General features: G+C 38.4%; 2 non-coding genes across 2 annotated transcripts; one reads left to right on the plus strand and one right to left on the minus strand.

Annotated features, from left to right (window-relative positions):
• Positions 1 to 8014: 8014 nt before the first annotated feature.
• Positions 8015 to 8087, minus strand: TRNAR-ACG (transfer RNA arginine (anticodon ACG)). Its single transcript has one exon. It is a non-coding gene; the product is annotated as a tRNA-Arg (tRNA).
• A 354-nt stretch (positions 8088 to 8441) lies between these two features.
• Positions 8442 to 8514, plus strand: TRNAR-ACG (transfer RNA arginine (anticodon ACG)). The gene has a single exon. It is a non-coding gene; the product is annotated as a tRNA-Arg (tRNA).
• Positions 8515 to 24280: the final 15766 nt, after the last annotated feature.

Genomic DNA, 24280 nt, shown 5'->3' on the forward strand with positions numbered 1-24280 from the left:
TGGGAAGTCTTTTCTGGTTCCCTGAGATTGCTGAAGACAATATTCAGTCATTTTTTTTATGTAATTGGTACTCGAGTGTTTTGGGTTGGATATGAAGTAGCTGTAGATAAAAAAAAAAAATCTGCCATGAATGGTCAGCTCTGTCAAAATATACGTATACCAACGTGAAGAACACTGAAGGGCCACGTATTACAATAATGGTTAGCATTACTTGCAGTGGCGTCATTTCAGATTTTTCTTGAGGGGGGGGAGGGCAAAAGTTTAGGACTTATGGCATGGGTGGCCAGCGAAGCGAGCCCTATAAGATGGGGTTAGGGGGGTTGCCGTAAGCCCGTCCTCATCCCCATCCGAGAGATTTTTAGAAATTTGTGCTCATTTTGAAGCCATATAAGAGATGTATTGAATTAATAAAGCAGTAAACAGGTGTCCCACACCCACCCACCCACCACACACACACACACACACACACACACACACACACACACACACACATATATATATATATATATATATATATATATATATATATATATATATATATATATATATATATATATATATATATATATATATATATATATATATATATATATATATATATATATATATATATATATATAACCCCTAACCCCAGCTTATAGGGCTCGCTTCTGCTGGCCACCCTCCCCACCCATGCCATAAGTCCTAAACTTTTGCCCCTCCTCAAGAAAAAATTTGAAATGACGCTAATGCAAGTTAGGCTAACCATTATTGTAATACGTGGCCCTTCAGTTTTCTACAAGTTGGTATACGTATATTTTGACAGAGCTGACCATTCATGGCAGATTTTTTTTTTTTTTTTAGCTACAGCTACTTCATATCCAACGCAAAACACTCGAGTACCGATTACATAAAAAAATGAGTCTGAATATTGTCTTCAGGCCCACCCACACAGACGCACACACACATATATATACATATATATATTGTGACGAAGTGTCCATGGTCGGTTCTTTATAATTATGAGGATAGGAGGCCTATCTATCCTATCAGTAGCTATATGCAGCTGCAGCAGTTGCAGCTGGGGATTCCCCTTACTGCTCTTGGAGCACTAAGACGACCAGCAGTCAAGTCCTGCAGTCAGGGCTTTGAGGTAATCAAACTCTTACACAGTTTATTTTAAAACTTACTCTTTTCTCGTCGTATTCCTATCTATCTACTTAAAGCACCAGCCAAGCCCTAGCAGTCTGTGCCACTTGCTGGTAGTGATGGAAAGATTTCGACTCTTTATTCCTCACTTCAACTGGGTTTTAAGGCCACAACGGCTACCAGATGTTCCACAGGAGTCTAGTTAGTAGAAAAGTTAGTGTGTCAGTAATTTATTCTTTCTTATAGAAGGAGCTGTAAACCAGCCAAATATATAAGTTGAGCCTTCTGCAGAAAGGCTCCTGAGAGGAACCGCCCTTCGAGTGGCGTACTTGCGAGCCAAGGCAGCAGCGGGGGCGGCCCTTACAAGCAGTCAGCAGGGCAGGAAGCAATTTTGCAGCAACAACAGCAGGCAGGTCCTGGGGTGTCAGCAGCAGCAACGGCAGCAGCAGCAGCGGCGGCAGGTCGGCAGCAGTGGCGGCAGCAGCGGCAGAAGCAGGCAGGCAGGCGGGTCCTCAGGAAGCAGCAGAGCAGGAAGGTCTGGGAGGTGTTCTCAGTGGGAGCTGAAGGCAGGCAGGCGCGTGAATCGCTGTATTTGCAGTTTATATCTGTGTGCTGGGTACTTTTATTAATCCCTGTAATCGCCCTGGCTCTTCCTGTGTGACCTCCACCTCTTGACCTTGGTCTTTCTCACAGTCCTTCCTCCTGAGGTGACCGTTTCCATGCTTTCTCTTGCGTTTTTTCTTCGTTTCCTTGCTGCTGTAGATTATGCGATTTTCTAGATATGCTGTCTTCAAAGCCGTTTCCGGTGTTCCTGCCATGTTGTTGGCGCTGAGTTATGAAAGCGTTCTACAACCCAGTCTAGATGTTTTGTTGGTGTTCCTGTACAGAAAACTCATATTTTCCCGGTCTATTCTGTGATCATTTCCCAGCAGTGTTTGGCAACTGCCGACCGTCTGATTATAATGCCTTATGTTCTGCAGATGTTGTTGCTTCGCTCTTTACATGATTTGCCAGTTTCGCCATAGTACCCTTCTTCACAGTCTAGACACGCTGCCATATAAGCCCGCCTCTAATCTCTTCCCCCCTCTACCGACTTTTTGTTTCTAACTATTTTATTCCTAGTGGTGCTTTTGTAGCTGCCTATCAATTTGAAATTATTTAGCTTCCTGTTGAGGGGTGCAATAGAGTTGTTGTCCGGGACTGTAATTATTTTCTTTCCTACCAAATGTTCCTTTTCTATCCTTTCCCTCTCCCCAAAATAGTTTTCCTTGCTGATATGTGCCTCACACCAATACTTGGGGTAGCCTAATCTCCTAGAAACTCTCCCTCAGGTAATCCAACTCTTCGTCTAAAAAGTCGGGACTGCAAATCCTATAAGCCCTGATGGCCAACCCTGTCATTAATCCTATTTTTATTTCTTTCCTATGACTGGAGAACCTATGTATGTATGAATTGGTGTGTGTCTTCTTCCTATATACCTTGAATTTTAAATTCTCCTAGCCTCTTGACCAGGACAGCCAAAAAAAAAAAAAAAAAAAAAAAAAAAAAAAAAGGAAAGGAATTTCTCCTCCTTCTCTTCTTCTAATGTAAACTTGAAGTGTTCATTTAGTTTATTTATGTTTTCTAAAAACTTATGTAGATCTTCCCTTTCTCCTTGTAAATGATCAGATGTCATCCACGTATCTTACCCATCAACAGGAAGCTAAATAATTTCAAATTGATGAGCAGCTACAAAAACACCATTAGGGATAAAATAGTTAGAAACAAAAAGTCAGTGAGGGAAGAGATTAGGGCCGGGGTTTTATGGCAGCGTGTCTGGGCTGTGAAGAAGGGTGCTGTGGCGGGAAGCGGCTAGTCATGCCAAGGCGAGAGCAGGCAGCATCTGCAGGCCTCAAGGCATTACTCATCAAGGCATTGCTTTGAGTGCTAAACACTGAAAATGATGCAGAAGCTAACTGGGAAAACCTGAGTTTTCTGCTCTGCCAACAAGCCCATCTAGACTGTTATGAAACGCCTTCATAACACTTCTTTCTTCACGATGTTTCAGAAGCTACCAGGCTGTTTTAGGCACAACATATCTAGAAAATAAACATACTCCAGTAGCTGCTGAAGAAAAACTGTGAAAAGGCATGAGCTTTGTCACTAGGAGAAGGATCGAAGAAAGACAAGGTCAGAAGAAGTGAGTATCACAGAAAAAGCTGAGCGATAGGATAATAAAAATGCCCAGCACAGATAAACTCACAGCCGGACTCTTGGCATCTCTGCTCGATACTTGAGATACTTGATAATGTGGACTGTTTGTCAGAAGCTTGTAACTTTTGAATAAAACTCCATTAGATACCATCAGTTTGAATGAGGTCAACAATATATATATATATATATATAACATATATATATATATATATATATATATATATATTTTCTTATGCAGTAATCTCCCCTCAGTCGTGGTGTGTATGTGTATATTGTTGTATACTGTATAATTTTGTATTCAGAGTTAGAGTAAAGTAAAATGGTTACACCCTGTATGGTTTGAGAGAAGGATGATGCGTGGTGTGTTGAGAGAAAGACAGAGAGTGGTTGTTTCTATAAAGAGGCGGCCTGTTTGGTAATATTCAAAACTGCTGAAGTACTTGCATTCCATTGGAGTCTCGCTCAAAAGCAGCTGTTGGGTGAAAATTCTATCTCACGTATATAGGCAGCCCATTCAGAGAGTCCATTCTGAGACCAATAGCCATGTTGAAGAGAGATGTGGTTCTCTCTCTCTCTCTCTCTCTCTCTCTCTCTCTCTCTCTCTCTCTCTCTCTCTCTCTCAGGACTTCGTATGTCCTGTTGTAACGTAATTGATAATTTTGGTAGACAAGGGTCACTCATTACTTTTAACTGTTTAATTCCTTAGTAAATGTGTCTGAGTTTTCTGAACAGTGTATTTTACTGAGTGTACCTTGTAACAGCGCCCACAGAGATTAAGGGCACAAAGCATTTGGTACCAAGGTACTGTAACATATAGTGTGGTTTTAGTGCACTAAAGTATGTTACAGTGATTGTACATAAAGATACTTTTTCCCTTTTTGATACTTTTTCCATGTTGTATGTTTTATGCTTTATCTTTTGAAGAATTTTATATATATGTGATGTGTTTGCTATTGCCTAAATGCTTTGTTTTGCATTATGATATTTAATTTTTGCAGAGTATATTTCTGTGTCTTTTGTATCCACATTTTTATTTGATTGATTTAATTGCCTTATTTGGTTTAACACAAGGGAATTAATTTACTTGTATTTCTTTTTAATCAACTTCTGTTACGTAACAATTTAAATTTTACTTGAATAATTTTTTAATTAAATAATAAATTAATTTCTGATTTAATTTTGACTGATGATTAATTGAGATTTAATCCAATTTTCTTTTGTTTCAAGTAATAATAAATTTCCTGAGACTATTAATGTCATGTATAATCTTTGAATTTAGAAATAAGTTTTTGTATTTGATTATTATATCAGAGTTTCAATTGTTGACCCACCAGTAATTTTGATTTGAATTAGATATAAAGTGGTAAGTGAATGTTTTTCCTTCAGTAACCAGAGTGAACTCGAACCGAAATAAAAATACTTAGACTTTTATAATGTTATTGGAGTGATGCCCTTTGATTTTACCTCACACCTATTTTAATGAACTTATTTAGCTTTCTTTCATGATTGATAAGTTTTATAAGGGATCACTGTTGCCTTTAGAGAAATCAATCGTTTTGTATGTGTGATGAGGGTTCAGGTGCCTGGCTGCTTTGAGGTAACTATAACTGTCGAATAAATGGTAAGTTGGTAATCAAATATGAAGCACTTAGATACCAAGTTTAATTTAATGATCAGACACTGGACACTTCGTCACAATATATATTTATTACTCCCTGTTCGACCTCTTCCTTGCTTTAATAGAATACAAGAGATTTATTTTTGTTAAAGTAAGAGGGCAGACAATGCAGGATGTAGCATGTGAAGAAGTGAGCGGGAAGCCGTGATTTAGATTTAGAGGTGTTTTCAAATTCCATACGCCAACTGCCAAGACATTAGCTTGGAGGGCCGTAAATCAGGGATAAGCTTTGCTAGGACAGACCTTAGATGTACTGTTCCTACAGCTCAGTCTTCTCTATCCTGTGTACTGGCGAGTCTATTGTCATTTTAGGTCAAGCCCTGGCTAGGAAAAGTTTTGAAGCAAGTATTCGAGAAAGTGCCCTGGCATCGGGACTTTCCACGCAGCCGCCACAGCGTCCGGACGTGCAGGGCGGCCATCCAAGCATTCTTTGTTTTTTCCCTCCTTTGTTCATACGAGGAGAAATTTGCTATTTCAGTGGACCAAGGAATCTTATAAAACTGATCACTGAATTAGCTAACCTTGCGAAATGTGTAGGCCTATGCCTTGGGTCTGTGCAACATCCTCTTTCTTGTAGAAGAGTCTGCATCATTAGTACCAAGAAACCTTAATTCGACCTTGCAGTAAACTCCTGATAAAGAGTCTGAGAGGCACCGAAATCTGTTACGTTCAGTCTATGTAGCATTGAGATTAGTCCAAAGTCGGACTAATATGCTGAGCTGCTGGTAGCTCCTGTAAATAACCATTTCATTTTATTTTACTTGTTTTGTCGAAACTAGTGTTCCAGTAAGTTTGCTGAATTCATTCATGTGGTTATGAATAAACCTCTATTCTTTGTTAACAAGTGTTAACTGGCGACCTGATCTATTCAGTATTTGTGCTTTAGAGTTATGTTAGCCTTAACTGACAGAATTACATGGGTCATAGGTAAAGTAAGGCAATTTAGATCAAATTATTTGATTATTAAACTCATTAGCCAAAGGACCCACGTAACAATATATATATACACACACACACACGTGTGTGTGCGTGTATATATTACATGCCATTCGTGTTATAGTGTTTAGATTAAACTATAAAAAATTAGTATGGGTACTTGCGTTCGTGAAGAGCTTTAAATTTCCCCCTGGCAAGTGAAGCGACGGAACAGCATCTTTCTTGACCATTGTACAGTATTTGTGGGACATGAATGTTCATCAAGCGTTATTTCAAATGATCAGTGTAATCGTGTGGCCTTAAATGGGCTGAACGCACCCTGCACGTTGGGGTTGATTGGATCTGAGTGGCAGCACTCGCTTATCCACTTGTTGCCGGGAACATTTATCTCTAAGAAACCTAAAATATTTAATAGCAGTCTTTTGTTTTTCCCCTAGCGTTTGGACACCTATGAAGAGAACAGTTAGGTATTTTAGTTAATGTATCACCCAAATCCATAATAGTCTTTTTAACAGAATGAAATTAACTGAGGTTGGTCAGGATAATGACTAAGTGGGGTCAAGTTCGTGGGGAGCACTTGACATGCCTAGAAATGGGAGTCACTCATTGTCTCCTGTTTAGCTAACCTGCATGAGTGGTCCTGTCTCCACCTTGGCTGAGACACTCAACAGTTGACACACAATTATAATTCACTGCTTAGGTCAGGTTTTAGAATCGAACACTGATCCTTCAGTTTTAGAACCGCAAGAGAAGGGTGCTGAGAACTTGGTCCAGGTCTTTGGTGACCGGTAGTGTTCCTAAAGAGAGAAAACTGTCGAGAATAGGGTTGATTCAAGGCAGCAGATCATCATGTCCTTTGAAAGTGAGGCTCAAGCGAGAGATGTTACTGTCCATCAAGGGGAAAGTAATTCCAGAGTTTCGTAGGGAAAATAGCCAGACAGTGATTCCTTCTGTCCGTGAACAAAGGATCAAGAGATTGTGACTGGATTGGTGTACCTGCATTACCAAGGACATCAATTTTGTCTTCGTAAAAAAGGAGTGTAAAGGATCTTGGTGGTTTGGTGGGGGAGGCGGGGGGGGGGGGGGGAACGGGGGAGTTAGCGCTGTCGTACCTCACGTGGTGCTCTGTAGGCATTACTTGAGGTTCTTTGCAGCGTCCTTCGACCCCTAGCTGCAACTTCTTTCATTCCTTTTACTGTACCTCCGTTCATATTCTCTTTCTTCCATCTTTCTTTCACCCTTTCCTAACAGTTGTTTCATTGTGCAACTGCGAAGTTTTCCTCCTGTTACACCTTTGAAACTTGTTTACTCTTAATTTCTCCTTCAGACCTGACTGACCTCATAGGCCCTAGCGCTTGGCCTCGGGCCTAAATTTTATATTTGATTCCGTCCCAGTAAAGGTTATGAATTTGTGGTGAAATGGCCTTGCAGGGCAATAAAGCAGATTCTACTGTACTGTGGTGCCTTTCCTTTGTAGTGTAGGCTAGGGTCAGGCAGTCGTTGTCAGCTTCGAGGAAAAAGAGAATCTAGTGGCATAAGTTGGAGTCACTCAACTGTTATTATAATAGTACCCAGCGGCGATTAGAGTCTGCTTTTCTTGTGACCTGTGTAAATTTAGGAACATTTAAAGGATAGTCAGGTGTCTTAGTTATATTTTTTTCCGATTTTGTCTCTGTCGTCTAGTGTAATCAGCCTTATTTGCTGGTAATAAAGTCACAATTTGGGCTAGAAAAATCACAGGAAAAAAAAGTCACATTAATTTACAGTCTTTTGTTTATGTTTTTACGGTAGTCCCCAACACGCTTGTATTAAACAAGCCGCAAAGGTGGATACATACCGGGTTAAAACCCTTGGGGGTCACTCTCTGGGAAATATTCATGTGACTTTTTTTCTGTGACTTTTTTACCCGGATTCGTGAAATGGAGGACTCAGACTATTGCAGAAGGTGCATTGTGAATTCTTCTAAAAGTAAAAATGTTGGACGACATTTCTGAATATATGAGTAATGATGCTGTCCTTGTGTTGCCCCATGTGAATGTGCATAAACAAATGTCTGAAGGAAAAAAAACTATAGAATCCCGACCTTGCCAGGATTCGAACCTGGAATCTTCTGATCCGTAGTCAGACGCGTTATCCGTTGCGCCACAAGGCCAACTGGTTCATATAGACGAGCAAGTATTGAGCGCTATTAGAGCGGTTATTTGGGAGCTATTGACATTTTGACATTGAATGGCATTTGTATTTTATATTTGCAGGGTATGATAAGAAATGCTGAAAGCATTTCTTCATTAGCTTTAAGAAATTACCAAGTGCTGAGATTACCTTCTGACGCCGAACGGGTATTCATAGTGCTCGTCTCGTATGTCTCTTACGAAGTGAGTTCATCCGCAATCCGCGTCCCTATTTTGTACATATGATATCTGACGACAGTTGAACTGCTTACTTCATCACTGAACCCGGATAAAGTTCCTTGTTTTGAAAAATCGTAATTCCAAGGAACTGTAACGGCCTTGTGGCGCAACGGATAACGCGTCTGACTACGGATCAGAAGATTCCAGGTTCGAATCCTGGCAAGGTCGTGGGAAGTTTTTTCTGGTTCCCTGAGATTGCTGAAGACAATATTCAGTCATTTTTTTTATGTAATTGGTACTCGAGTGTTTTGGGTTGGATATGAAGTAGCTGTAGATAAAAAAAAAAAAATCTGCCATGAATGGTCAGCTCTGTCAAAATATACGTATACCAACGTGAAGAACACTGAAGGGCCACGTATTACAATAATGGTTAGCATTACTTGCAGTGGCGTCATTTCAGATTTTTCTTGAGGGGGGGAGGGCAAAAGTTTAGGACTTATGGCATGGGTGGCCAGCGAAGCGAGCCCTATAAGATGGGGTTAGGGGGGTTGCCGTAAGCCCGTCCTCATCCCCATCCGAGAGATTTTTAGAAATTTGTGCTCATTTTGAAGCCATATAAGAGATGTATTGAATTAATAAAGCAGTAAACAGGTGTCCCACACCCACCCTTACACACACACACACACACACACATACACACACACACACACACACACATATATATATATATATATATATATATATATATATATATATATATATATATATATATAACCCCTAACCCCAGCTTATAGGGCTCCTTGCTGGCCACCCTCCACACCTTTCATAAGTCTAAGCTTTTGCCCCCTCCTCAGAAAAATTTGAAATAGCCGCTAATGCAAGTTATGCTAACCATTATTGTAATACGTGGCCCCTTCAGTTTTTCTACAAGTTTGGTATACGTATATTTTGACAGAGCTGACCATTCATGGCAGATTTTTTTAACTACAACACTTCATATCAACGCAAAACACTCGAGTACGTTACATAAAAATGAGTCTGAATATTGTCTTCAATTTCCCCTACACAGACAACACACACACATATATATATACATATATATATTGTGACGAAGTATCCAGTGTCAGTTCTTCAAATCAAACCCTGGTATCTAAGTGCTTGATATTTGATTACCAAACTTACCATTTATTCACGACAATTATAGTTGGTTACCTCACAATAGCCAGACACCTGAACCCTCATCACACAAAACGACTGGTTTCTCTAAAGGCAACGATCCTTATAAAACTTGTCAATCATGAAGAAAGCAGTTAAGTTCGTTAAACAGGTGTGAGGTAAAGTCTAAAGACGTCACTCCAGTAACATTATAAAAGTTCAAGTATTTCTGTTTATTTCCCTGGTTCGAGCTCACTTCAATTACTTGAAGGAAAACATTTCACTTACCACTCTATATCTAATTCAAATCAAAATTACTGGTGGGTCAATGAATGAAACTCTGATAAAATATTTTTAAAAAAATTTATTTCAAAATTCAAAGATTATACATGACATTAACAGTCTCAGGGAAATTTATTATTACTTGAAAACAAAAGAAAATTGGATTAAATTTGAATTAATCATCAATCAAAATTGAATTAGAAATTAATTTATTAATTAATCAAAAAATTATTCAAGTAAAACTTAAATTGCTAAGTAACAAAATTTGATTGAAAGGAAATACAAGTAAATTAATTCCCGTGTTAAACCAAATAGTATTAAATAAATGTATAAAAATGTGGATACAAAAAGGCACCAAATGCTCTGCAAATTAAATATCCAAAATGTAAAGCAAAGAGGTAAGGCAATAGCAAACATACCACACGTATATGTAAAATTTTCAAAAAGACAAAGCATAAAACATATAACATGAAAAATATTAAAAAAGGAAGAAAAAAGAGTATCTTTACGTACAATCACTATAAATATTGTTGTAGTGTACTAAAATCAATAATTATGTTACAATACCTTGGTACCAATTCCTTCATGTTTTTATAATCAGGTGCCGTTACACACAATAAAATACACTGTTCAGATAACTCAGACACATTTACTAAGGAATTAAACAGTTAAAGGTCATGGTGACCATCGTCTACAAGAAAGTGTCAGGTTGGTTACAACAGGACATTCGAAGTCCCGAGGCAAGCGAGAGAGAGAGAGAGCGAAATCGCTGCTCCTTTCACACGGATAATAGTCTCAATGATACACACTCTGGCCTTAGGGCCTAGATGCGGCAGGACACTAGCCATACGAGTGCCTAGACAAGTTTTAGACGAGAATTTTATTTAAAAACTCTTTAAAAAAGATAATTAGAGAGAAAGTGGAATTACAGCTAATAATAATATTTATCATTACATACTTTCAGAACAAAAGAATCTCTAGTTATTATAATAAGAATGAAAAATATCGTCTCATGGAAAATTCCTGAATGATGTTAGGCAACTTCCATGATACCTCACAACGTCTTGTACCTTAATGGAGTCATACGAGAAAGGTGTTATCTCAGCAGTTTTGAATACTGACTAAACAAATCGCGACTATACAACGAACAACGGCTCCCTGTCTCTCTCTGCCCATGCATACGTCCTCTCTCAACCCATACAGCATTTAATCACTGCAACTTTACATTAACTCTGTTATGGCATATGAGCATCAGAATACAAAGTATGATATACAACAACTCACACACACACACAGGAGATTACTGAACTATGAAAACCACAGTATAAGACTCTTCCCCAGGTGGTTATCGAGGTTGAATCAACGATTCACAACTGGATAAGTACCTGAAATATGCTGTACTTTAATACTATAGGGTTGCAAGCACAGAGACCAACGGGTGAGTCTGGTTGTGATTCTTGATCCGCTGTAAAAATGTGGCGGATTGTGATCAGACAGCACTAAAAATCTCTTCATTCTAGGTCTGTTCACATACGCTGACTTTTTCAATGCTGTGATTAAGACAGAGTTTCCTTTTCTATCATGGAATACACTTTCTGATGCTTTTCAGTTTCGAAGACATGAAACATACAGGATGCAAAAGTTCACTTTCATCTTCTTGGTAGTACAGCTCAGTTCACAGTCAGAGGCATCAACTTGTATCACAAATTTCTTATTGATCTGGAGCCTGAAGTACTGGTCTTGAAGTTAAAATATTTTACCTTCTCAAAGTTCTTGACATTCTGTAGTCCAAACAAACTTAGCTTTGGGACTAGTTAAGTCTGTTAAGGGGCTACTACAACTGAAATTTGGGCAGAAAGCGTCGATAGGAATCCTGCCATGCCCAAAAATCTCTCTGTAGCTGTTTTCTTGCTTAGTAGGTGGAGTAGCCTTGCGGATACCATCTACATTAGCATTACTGAGCGAAGACCTTCGCCAACTTCAAACCCAGGATACTGCTGATTGCCTTCCCGAACTCACTCTTCTCTAGGTTGACTGTTAGTCCTGCTTCCTTAGTTTCTTGAGAAACTTTCCTCAGGATCTTCAGATATTTCTTCCCATGTTGAAGAGTAGATGACTATATCATCAGATATACACCCACTCCTTCCTATGGACCCTAGCAGTTGATCCATAACTTTCGTTGAAGCGTTGCAGGTGCATTCATCCAGACCGATGGCAGAACGGTATGCTGATACAGTCCAAAAGAGATAATAAAGCTGACAGCAACTTAGCATTCTCATCTAAAGAGTCTGATAGTGTCCTTTCAACAAGTCTATCTTGGAGACAAACTTGGCTTGCCAACATTATCAAGTAACTGATCTATAAAGAGGCAGGGATAATTGTCAACCACACAGTGGAATTCCCTTTTTCGTCTTCTCATCTTTCTGGTGTTTCAGTACACTTAAGTTCTATCACTTAACCTCTCAATTATCTTTGTAGGACCTTGAAACTTGTTGGAAGGGAAATCTCTTGACAGGTAAAAACACTAACACTTGTTGTCAACACTAAAACTTCTTAGGTTAGGCTTCTTATCATATCTCCGTTTCATTTCTCTTGACTCAGTTTTAGATTTTCTAAGAGAATTTTCTAATCTCTTCCAATTTTTCCTCAAGTTCTTTACATACTCTCCTTGGACTTCTACTTGGTTTCTTTAATTTTCTGCAAATTTTCAACCGTCCTCTCACTTCTCTACCAATCATCTTGTTAGGTGAACAACCCATGCTTTCTTGATAAGCATTCTAATTTCAAATAACATCAATTGTACACCAACATCCCAGTCTCTGCCTGACTCAGAGACAATGCTTAGTCAGCATACTTTTCAATGTCTGGGTGGGGAAACCTCCAAGAGCTCCTTGAGTCTGGGTGATATGCAGTGGACAACTGTTGTTTCACTCCTAACAAGCTCATCACATCCTGAAACAGTTTGGAAGTAAAATTGGTTCCTCTATCACTTTGTCCAATCTCTGGTATCCCAAACTTTGAGAAAAACTCCACTAGTTTCTCAGCAACTATCTTGGTGGATATGTTTCTAACAGGGATTGCCTCAGGATATCTTGTCACAGGACACATCAATGTTAACAGATATTCATGACCCCTCTTCGTCTTCAGCAGTGGTCAACATATCTATAATCACCTTGCTAAAGGGTTCTCCTCTACTTCTATAGGTTGTGAGAGGTTTCTGGATGGATTTCATTTGGCTTTCCAGCTATCTGGCAGGTATGGCCTCGACAGAACTTGCTAACATCTTTGTGAAGTCCAGGCCAGAAAAAATATTTCATGGTCTTCTCCACAGTCTTCCTGATTCCCATATGTCCAGACTCATGAGCTACTGCTACCACTTGCTTCCTCAATGGACGTGGGATCAAAATTTTATGATATTCTCCCCATTCAGCATCTCCTGGTATATCTACAGGTCTATGCTTCCTCATCAGCAAACCTTCCTTCAGATAATAACAGGTAGGAGTTTGTTCTGCATCTCTTCTTGATAAACAACTCTGAAAAACAACTCAGCTAGGATACATCCTTCTTCTGCAGTCCATTGGCTTCTCTCTGGTCACCTGACCAACTTCAAAGGTTGAGCTCTCTCAATATCTGCTAACTCAGCTACTGTAGTTTCACTGTTGCCTTCGGACTGTGTTGAAGCTACTCAGGTCTCTTCGGGGACGACAGCACCTTCTTGGAAACCTCTTCTTGGTCAGCATTGAAACATCATTTCCTGGAACCAACTCTTCCCAAACTCTACAATCCTTCTTGAGTGGGTAAATCCTCAGTCTCTTTACTTACAGGCATAGTCCTCTTCATACTCTAGTAGTCACACAGCTGAAACAGGTGATTATTCTTCTCCAAATCACCATAAGAACTAATCCTCAATGGTTTATCTGTCACTATAGGACAAGGAACAAATGGCACACCACCAACTTCATTCCCTAACAGAACATATGCACCTTCAGCAGCCAGTGAGTCCTTTACAGCAAAATCAGCATCTCCTGCCACTAATTCACATGACAGGTGTAAGCAATATAGGAGTTACCTGCCTCCTCCTGCCCTTCAAAATAACAGAATCTCTGTAGTTACTCCTCCAACTGAGTGAGCACCACGGACTACCACACTATGGTTGCTCCCTGTATCCGTAACACCTTGACTGGTACCTGCACACTTCCTCCTGGGTTGTCCAGCGTGCCTTCATAGAGACATGGCTTAAGCCTCCAAACTGCTCAGCCACTCACTGTAAAGTTACATTTCCACTGGTAGCTAAACACTTAGCTTGTTTAGTCTCAGTCTTCACTGATTAGCTCGCCTCCCATTGCTCTTTGTAGTCTGTTTCACCTGGTCATTTCTTACTACTTGACCAACTGGTTGGACTGCCAATGTGTCGATGACACTCCCAACTGAAGTGTCCTGCTCTTTACACTTGTGGTAGACAACGATGAGCTTCTGTAACTGCATGCAACATTTATATGAAGTTTTACATTAGCTTGCTGAGAGGGATATTACCCTGCACTGACTTAGTATTACCACATGTAGGATTCCCATTAAATCTACTCTGAAATTTGGATAGGACCTAAAACCTGTGCGTTGATTCTGGTACTTGACATTATAGTTCCTTCTGCTGCTAATGATATTATAATCTTCACTAAATTATGGCAGCATCAGAGTTTATTCACCTCTCTCTCTCTCTCTCTCTCTCTCTCTCTCTCTCTCTCTCTCTCTCTCTCTCTCTCTCTCTCTCTCTCTCAAATAGGCTCTTATGTGTTCAGGGATTCCCCTAAGATATTGTTCAAGAACAACTAATTCTTCAAGATCCTCAAATGTTTCAACTTCATGACCTCCAGCCATCTGTTTAAAACATCTTGCTTTGTAGGCATAATCCAAGAAAGTTATCTGGTCATCCTTTCTCAAGATCTGAATCTTTCATTATAATGTTCTTAAGGTCATCTGGTAAACTTGCTTGGCACATTGTGTTTAAGTACAGCAATACTCTTTACACTGACCAAGCAGTAAGGCTAAATAGCACTTCTTCCTTCTGTGAGAACATCTGTAACAAGACTGACCATTTATCCTCTGGCCATCCCATACCCTGCAGCCACTTTTTCAAGTGATCAAAAAAATCATCTGGAGCCTCTTCTGTAAACTCTGGAATTAACTACCACTCTTACTACTTCAAATAGAGGGTCTGAATCACCTTGAAGTAAGTTAGATGAGTGTTGCAGACAAGTCAGCTGTAGCTTTCAACCTTTCCATCTCTCTCTTGTGTCTAGCTATTTCTCTTTTCTTCTTCTGCTATTTTTTCTTAATTCTTGGCAACTTTCCTCTTCATCTCTCTTCTTCCTTCTCTCTTTCTCTGTCTTCTCTTTCTCTTTCTGCCTGCATTTTCAGCTTAATCAAATTTCCTTCTGCTTCTAGACGTCTAAGCTCTGCTTCTGCATCACTTTTCTCTTTCTTTTGCCCATGTTTATCTATAAGTTCTGCTTCAGCTGCGCTCAACAACAATTGTGCCTCTCCTAACTCTTCATCTATTTTACCAGAGTCCATCAATGCTTGGATTGCAATGAATTTTATTTGTGCAACTACAATGTTTGGCAGACACCTGGCCACCACATTTCTACTGCTATCTCACTCCACTGCTTTAGTCAGAGTGATTTCCAGATAACTCTTGGATGGAGGTTTGCTAAAAACTCCTGAGCGTCCGAATAGAGCCCCATCTCTCTCAGTGCAACTAACAATTCAATGTATGACAACAATTCCAACACAATGAAATGCAAAAAACAATTATATGGTCACTCTCCTCATAAAATAAAGAACTATATGGTCACTCTCCTAATAAAATATGTCCTAACACCACCAGTATAAACTAGAATGGTAGATATCTACTACAGGGTCTTGGGTACCATTTATATATGTGATGAAGTGTCCAGTGTCTGTTCTTCAAATCAAACCTGGTATCTAAGCTCTTGATATTTGATTACCAAACTTACCATTTATTCGACAATCATAGTTACCTCACAACAGCCAGACACCTGAACCCTCATCACACATACAAAACCTTCTAGTTTCTCTAAAAGCCAATAGTGATCCTTATAAAACTTGTCAATCATGAAAAGCAGATTAAGTTCGATAAACAGGTGTGAGAGTAAAAAATCTAGGGCATCACTCCTGTAACATTATAAAAGTTCAAGTATTTCTGTTTTATTTCCTGGATTTCGAGCTCACTTCAATTACTTGAAGAAAACATTTCACCCACCACTCTATATCTAATTCAAAATCATATTATATTGAGTCCAATGAATGAAACTCTGATATAATATTTTAAATACAAAAATCTATTTCTAAATTCAAGATTATACATGACGTTAACGGTCTCCAGTTAAATTTATTATTGCTTAAACAAAAGCAAATTGGATTAAATCTGAATTAATCATCAGTCAAATTAGAAGTAAATTAATTTATTAATTAGTAAAAAATTATTCAGTAAACTTAAATTGTTAAGTAACAAAATTTGATTGAAGAGAAATACACACAAATAAATTAATTCCTGTATTAAACCAATTAGACATTCTGATAAATCATATAAAAATGTGGATACAAAAAGGCACAGAAATATACTCTGCAAAAAATTACATGTCAAAATGCAAAGCAAAAATTAAGGCAATAGCAAAACCTGCATATATATAAAAAATTTTCAAAGACCAACATAAACATATAACATGAAAAAATATTAAAAAGGGAAAAAAGTATCTTTACGTACAATCACTGTAAATATTATTTTAGTGCACTAAAAACCAATAATTATGTTACAATACCTTGGTACCAATTCCTTCATGTTTTTATAATCAGGTGCCGTTACACACAAAAAAATACACTGTTCAGATGACTCAGACACATTTACTAAGGAATTAAACATTTAAAGGTCATGAGTGACCATCGTCTACCAAAATATCAATTACGTTACAATAGGACATTCGAAGTCCTGAGAGTGAGTGAGAGAGAGAGGGAGAGCGAAATCGCCTCTCCTTTCCGCACAGATAATGGTCTCTCAATGATCCCCTCTGTATGGGAGCCTAGATGCGGCAGGGCATAGCCATACGAGTGCCTAGACAGGTTTTAGACAAGATTTTTATTTTAAAAACTCTTTAAAAATGATAATTAGAAAGGAAGTGGAATTACAGTTAATAATGATACTTATCCTTACATATTTTCAGAACAAAAGAGTCTCTAGTTATTATAATAAGAATGAAAAATATCGTCTCATGGAAAATTCCTGAATGATGTTAGGCAACTTCCATGATACCTCCCACAATGTCTTGTACACTAATGGAGTCATACGAGAAAGGTGTTATCTCAACAGTTTTGAATACTGACTAAACAAATCGCGACTCTATACAACGAACAACGGCTCTCTGTCTCTCTCCACACCACATATGCGTCCTCTCTCAACCCATACAGCATTTAATCACTGCAACTTTACGTTAACTCTGTTATGGCATATGCGCATCAGAATACAAAATTATACAGTATACAACAACTCACACATACAAATGGGGAGATTACTGCACTATGAAAACTGCAGCATAAGAATATATATATATATATATATATATATATATATATATATATATATATATATATATATATATATATATATATATATATATATATATATATATATATATATATATGTATATATATATATATATATATATATATATATATATATATATGTATATATATATATATTATTATAAAGTCACATGAAAGTAGAAATAGGAATGACAATATAGGAGTAAAGAGAAAGTCTGATACAAGCACTCAGAGGATAGAAAGTGTAAGGTCAATTTATTTTTTATTAGAAAATAAAACATAAATGATAAAATAACAAAGGAAAGATACACACACATATAATATATATATATATATATATATATATATATATATATATATATATATATATATCTTCTTCTTCGTTTTAACGTGCTTTTATACCCATTTTTATATGGGGTAAGCAAAGGACTTTTGATTTGGCGGTGGTGGGTAGGCTTTGTAACACTGATATATATATATATATATATATATATATATATATATATACATATATATATATATATATATATATATATATATATACATATATATATATATATATATATATATATATATATATATATATATATATATACATAGATATAGATATGTACAGTATATATATATATATATATATATATATATATATATATATATATATATATTATAATCATCTCCAATCATCCAAAAAACTTCTGTAACTCCAAGGAAAAAGAAACGTGTGTCCATTTTCATGTTGTATATTCATAGTTATAAATTCTTACAGCTAACACTCAAATAAATCACTCACCATTTTCGCCATCATCATCTTCAGCTGAGCATAGTGTCTATTTGTAAAAGAAATATATATATATATATATATATATATATATATATATATATATATATATATATATATATATATATATATATATATATATATATATATATACTACTCTTGATATCGAGGCCCTCTTTGTTGTAAAGGTATTTGTTATTATTACTATGCCTGCAGTGTAGCGAATGTATACCACTAACAATAAACTTAATTGAATTTGAAAATCTGAAATAGAAAAAATTATAACATACGATTAATCAGTCCTTCGTTGTGACTGTCTTGACAGTCTTTCTTCTTTCTTATAGGCGCCGTTCGCAATGGGATATTTTCCGATCTCCTCCCATCCATTACAGTACAGGAGAATACTTACAGTAGCCACTTTAATGGAAATGCTGGTGGTTAGTGAGTTTGGGTATTGACGTGGCCATCATCAGTTGATCCATCCTGCGTTCCCAGAGGCTAATTAAAGTATAGTTTGATACTAGTGCAACTCAGCGTTACTCCTGACATATGCTGTTGCATTGATGTTAATGATAGACCCAACTTTATTTAGCTATGAAACGATTTAAACACAAGAAAGAAAAACATCAGTTACAAAAAGACTCATAAAAAGAAATTATAATTGCATCATATATTCTAAATAAAAAGTGTAATTACGGTCATTTAATCTCGCTTATACATAAAATATATCATAGACATGATAATTCATTAATTGACTTGACCTTTGCAGGCCCTCCAGAGCAGAGCAGAGCACAGTAGAGCAAAGGGCTTCTTCAGATGAATCAGAGCGAAGTCAACGACAAGCTCCCTCCTCGAGCTCCAAAGACTCGACACGTTCTTTCTTTTCAGCAGCCATTAATCAGCATCAAGCTACAAAGGCGGTCATCTCCAGTTCTAGTTCTCAGGCAGCTTTTAACTCTTTTACGAACAGAAAAAATCGCTTTGTCACAGTAGTAACAGGAATGGTTACCAATATTCGCAAGATACTTAATATTATCTCAGAAAATGCTGTGGGTAATGTGTTCAGAGTACTGTCAACATCAAATAGGTCATCACAGTATAGATGTAGAACTAGTCTAGTAATAATGATATACTTAATGAAACTCACTTCTCGCTCTTGCTGATGTTGATGGAGTAGCCATTACATCCACAGCATTTGTTCCTTAGAGTGAGGCTGGTTGTCTCTTTCTTTTTCGGGATCCTGAGCTTTTTCACAATTTCAGAACACTCAGATGGCCTTAAAACATAGAGATTTGTCAGATTCTTTTGTTTTTTAGAGAAAAAGCAGCAATGCATTATTGTGATTTTGATCTTGTCATGATGGTAGTAGGCCAGTGTACTATGTATACATAATACAATGACCAAGGAGGGTTAAAATGTACAGTGGTTTGACTAACTGACTACATAAAATTATTACTACACCACAGAATTGGGCAAATAAACGGATTGCTGGGCTCCTGGCTGACAACTGACAATCACACGTATCTTCTTTATAATTGTTAATGGAACAGTTCTCCACAGGTTCATAGTTCAGTCGTTGCATGTTTACAAACTTGGCAGTTCTCGCTTAGTATGAATCTTTCATTTAATGGATTGATTATAGCATGTTCGTTCAACTAACCTTTTCGACTAATGGCTGGGAGCATTTTTTCTCTTCCAAAACTCATGAAAAAAAAGCGTGATCTAGCCAAAATTATGCCAGCATCACACATTGGTGATTCAAGACGGCGACCATCGTAATTTGCTCATTATTACGCAGTTGGCGACTGATCGGCGTCAGTCGCGGGCCTTGGGCCTCAAAGAAAAAGAAAAATCAGCTAATTACGGCACCACAACATCATATGTAATGAACATTTACGACAGCAGTGCGCACGTTGAGATGAGATTACGAACGTGCGTAGTCGTACGTGACATTCACCAATGATTCAGGCCATGCTCACATTTAACGGTTTTTACAGGACGCCGACATCCATAAAGGCATGACGATTCATGACAATTTATGCCCAACTTAGTTATGTCCCATACCGACAGACACAATGACAGCATCATGTGTCATGAAAATGCCTTATCGTAATAACCATGAAAATGTACAAGAAGTATTTACAGTAGCATTGTTATTGTGTGAACAATAACAAAAAGGAAAAAAAGGGAGCCAAAATACGCTAATGCACATCCTCACCAAAGGAGGAGCCAAAATACACTACTGCACATCACCACTGCACACGCTGTGGGGTTGCCAAGTGCATGGTGTACGTCGTACTGGATGGTGCATATTGACATTAATAGTTATGTCTGACGTAATCAAATGCTGATGCCGTCTTGTCAGTCGTGATGACATTACGACACAATTGCATCATGTGGCATGACTTTTGACAGTCACTGTGGCTCAACCCCGTAGGTGCTGTGCAGCCTTGCACATATGCCATCACTTGGCAGACGTCACCAAACTTGGCGATGCGGTTAAGAAACATGCCAAGTGATGCTGATTTGGTCATACCTAGAGCGTAACTGCGCCATAATGAGCAAATTATGATGGTCATGGCCTTGAATCACCAATGTGTGACACCGGCATTAGGCAACGCTACTTCTACCTAACCCTGTCTCATGCACTCCTGACTAGCTAGAATGTGATCAAGTCTTGGTCATTTCACCCAGAGGCCCCTCTTCAGTCTCCACCCCAAACACACACACACACACACCTTGGAGTGAATTTTACTAATGTTATTATTATTATTATTATTATTATTATTATTATTATTATTATTATTATTATTTTCAAAGGCTAGGGGGGCAAACCATGTTATGCGGCAACACAGTTACGAAATCACGCAAACACAAGATGTGAATGACTCCATAAGATGCATAAGTCGACTGCTGTCTGCATCACCACAATGCAGCTAAGGCCCCTCTTTCACACTATGCATTGTGCCAATGCAGTTAGTTGTGTTGCGATGACTCAGACAGTGGTCAACTTATACATCTTACGGAGTCATTCGCATCTTGAGTGTGCATGATTTCGCCACTGTGTTGCCGCATAACATGTGGGTGGCACCACCAGGCTTATGCGTCGATGCAGATGGATGCGGTGGCAGTGGACCATCATGTTCAATACATGTCTTCACATCTTGCATATCGTATGCACTTAGCGGCGTGCTGAACTACTCTCCAGTAGAGATCCACGCTTCAACGTCGGTACGTCTTATTATAATGGAATGTGAAATCGATATAGCTCTCCTTATATCTTTAGTGGAGGCGAAACCATTGTTATGGGATAAAAGTCTCGAAGACTACAAAAGTCGGAATTTGACTATATCTGCATGGAGGGAACTTTGCAACACCAGGATATCATTGCAGAAAACCTTCACTTGTGCATCCTTCAACGTCCAGTTCTTGTTCCAGTCAACCTTTTCCTGTGATTTCTGCAACACCCACACCAGGTTCCCATTGAAGACAACCTCCTAACCTTTCCCCGGAACCAAGTTCTCATTTCAGACAGCCATCACCGAACACTGAAGAAATCCATGAGGATCAAAGACGGCAGGTAAACAGTGGAGGCCCATCAAGCGCACAATGTTCATGTATGACAGAGGAGCACAATCTAGATTTTACAACGCTGCCTTAATCTCAGTATTTTACTTTCATCACTTTCAGATTTGTATTATAAATAACAATTATATAGCAACGCACAAAAAAAGGTGTAATACTGATAAACATGTAATCTACTCGTTAAATAAAATATTTGATGGTTAAAATACCGAGTGTCAATTATTATCCTATTCAACTTTTAAAACAGCACATATTAAGAAATATACGTGAAAAATACATAAACTCTATGTGGATGCCTAGCATAGACTGAGCATTAAAGAAGCTGCGAATGTTGATGATTCTGCCTAACGCAGCTGTGTGCTGCAACATTTAAAAAACCACTGCAGTTGCTGCGGTAGGCCTACGGTGAATGTATCTATCTGCAGTAACAACACGCATAGTATGAAAGTAGCCTAAGTGATTTCTCTGTTTCCCTCAAGGAAACAACACTATCAAAAGTGCTTCTTATATCCTTAGTAATACCAACACAAACTGGGATTGTGTTACCAATTAATCGTTTCAATTGAGTCCGACTGGAAAACAAAGATGCAAATGTCAACAACGACACCATGTAAGCTATGGTTCGAGGAACGCCGACACACTCAGGATAACATATCTTGGAGCAACATTCTTCCTGTAGATTCCGCTTATCAAACAATGACTTATTCCTTTGGTACGCGCCTGGAAATGCGTTTTCTCGTTAGAATATTGTTGTTAACCATACGGATAGCCTCCGTAAGGGGATAGTGCCATCAGTGCACCTCACGCAGATGCACTGTAGACATTATTTAAGGTTATTTGCAGCATCCCTTCGACCCCTAGCTGCAACCACTTTCCTTCATCTTGCTGTGCTTCCGTTCATATCATTTTTCTTCCGTTGTACTTTCCACCACCTCCTAACAATTTTTTCTTTGTGGAATTGCGAGGTTTTCCTTTAAAACCTTTGGTCTCAATTTCCCTTTCAGTGCTGAATGACCACATAGATTCCAGCGCTTGGCCTTTGGCCTAAATTCTATATTCCAATTCCAGTTCCATTCGAATAGCATTACAGTATATACAAGTAGCCAGAAAAACACCATTTTATGGAAAATTTGGAATAATTCATTTTAAATAGCTTTGTTGCAGACCAAAGAGACAATAAAGCTTGAATCCAAAAAGTGAGCACAAAACAGATGGTGTTTACCACTTGTTGTCTAAATTATATGATGACGGAAGAAATATATCTATAATGGTTTTCGACAGCACATACACCACAAACAGGAAAAACTTCCCCGCAATCACGTCTCTTATCTAATGACGTCAAATTTGGGCTGTAAAAGCAACTGACTGATACAGATCAAACTGAAAAACGGCTAACGCACAGCACACCTCACCTCATTTCTAAGGTTGCCGATTATCTACTTTCAAAATACTGATGTTTCGATAAGCGACGCTTCTCAGCCCCTTAAGGGCCGCATAGACGATAAGATCGCCGAATCAGGTCATCTGAATCGGAAGTAAACCTCCCTGTCTATGGTGCTCTCCTCTGACCAAAATTGGGCGGAGTCTATCGGCCTCTCCGACCAGCTCGCAATCTGCCGTTGCCAGGTTCGTGGCTTCCGTTTCAGTTCAGGTGGCCTGAACCATCCACGTCTATGGCGTGGTCTCAAGATTTACCTCAGTTTCAATTAGACGCTGAAAGGGAAACATGGTAGCTACCATAGTAGATGAGGTCTGGAGGAGTTTACTGAATGTTGTAGGAATATATATATATGTATATATATATATATATATATATATATATATATATATATATATACATACGTATTTCCTATATTTATGGTATTTTACAGGCCGATATATAAACTTTATTTAATTGGCCTTGGAGTTCTGACTTGCATAAAGGGAAATCGTAAAAAAATAAGAAAAAGGGAGAATTTATGATCTGAAGGCTCTACTTCATAAGGAAATGCTACGTAAACACTTGGGATAAATTAAAGAATTATATTTACAAAAGCAAGCATTTGAAGGGAAAATTGATAAGTAAATTGATAAAGGGCTTGCAACGCCTGAAGATCCTTCTACGGGAGTCTTGATTAAAGGCAAGGCACAGGACGAGATGAGTCCACTGTGAATGGGTCCCTCTGCAAGAGAGATTTACACATTACACGCCAGTAAAGGAACAATTTAACAGAATAAGTCTCGAGTTTGCACTGAGGGTACCAAAGACTCGAGGAATGAATGACCTCTTTACACTCGAACACAGGACGTTGGAAATGGCACTGGATAAACTGGCACAAGGACAGAAGTGAAATTCTGGTACTCCAAGCTTTCTAAAGGGCAAACTATCGTGACCGAAAAGTCTTCACTCGCACTTTACCCTAGAGAAAGCGGGTTTCTGACGAAATACGGACGAGAGGCGATCACCGATGATGCAGGCTGTCCCTCAAGGATGACTGGAGTCTGGAGTTGGACGGGGGGAAAAAATAGTCGTCTCAGCAAGCTGCATCACCCGCCCGCGTGTATGGCTGTCCCTTACGACTCCTCACGAGACTAACT

The sequence above is a fragment of the Macrobrachium rosenbergii genome, chromosome 56, assembly GCF_040412425.1.
Source record: "Macrobrachium rosenbergii isolate ZJJX-2024 chromosome 56, ASM4041242v1, whole genome shotgun sequence".
Lineage (NCBI taxonomy): Eukaryota > Metazoa > Arthropoda > Malacostraca > Decapoda > Palaemonidae > Macrobrachium > Macrobrachium rosenbergii.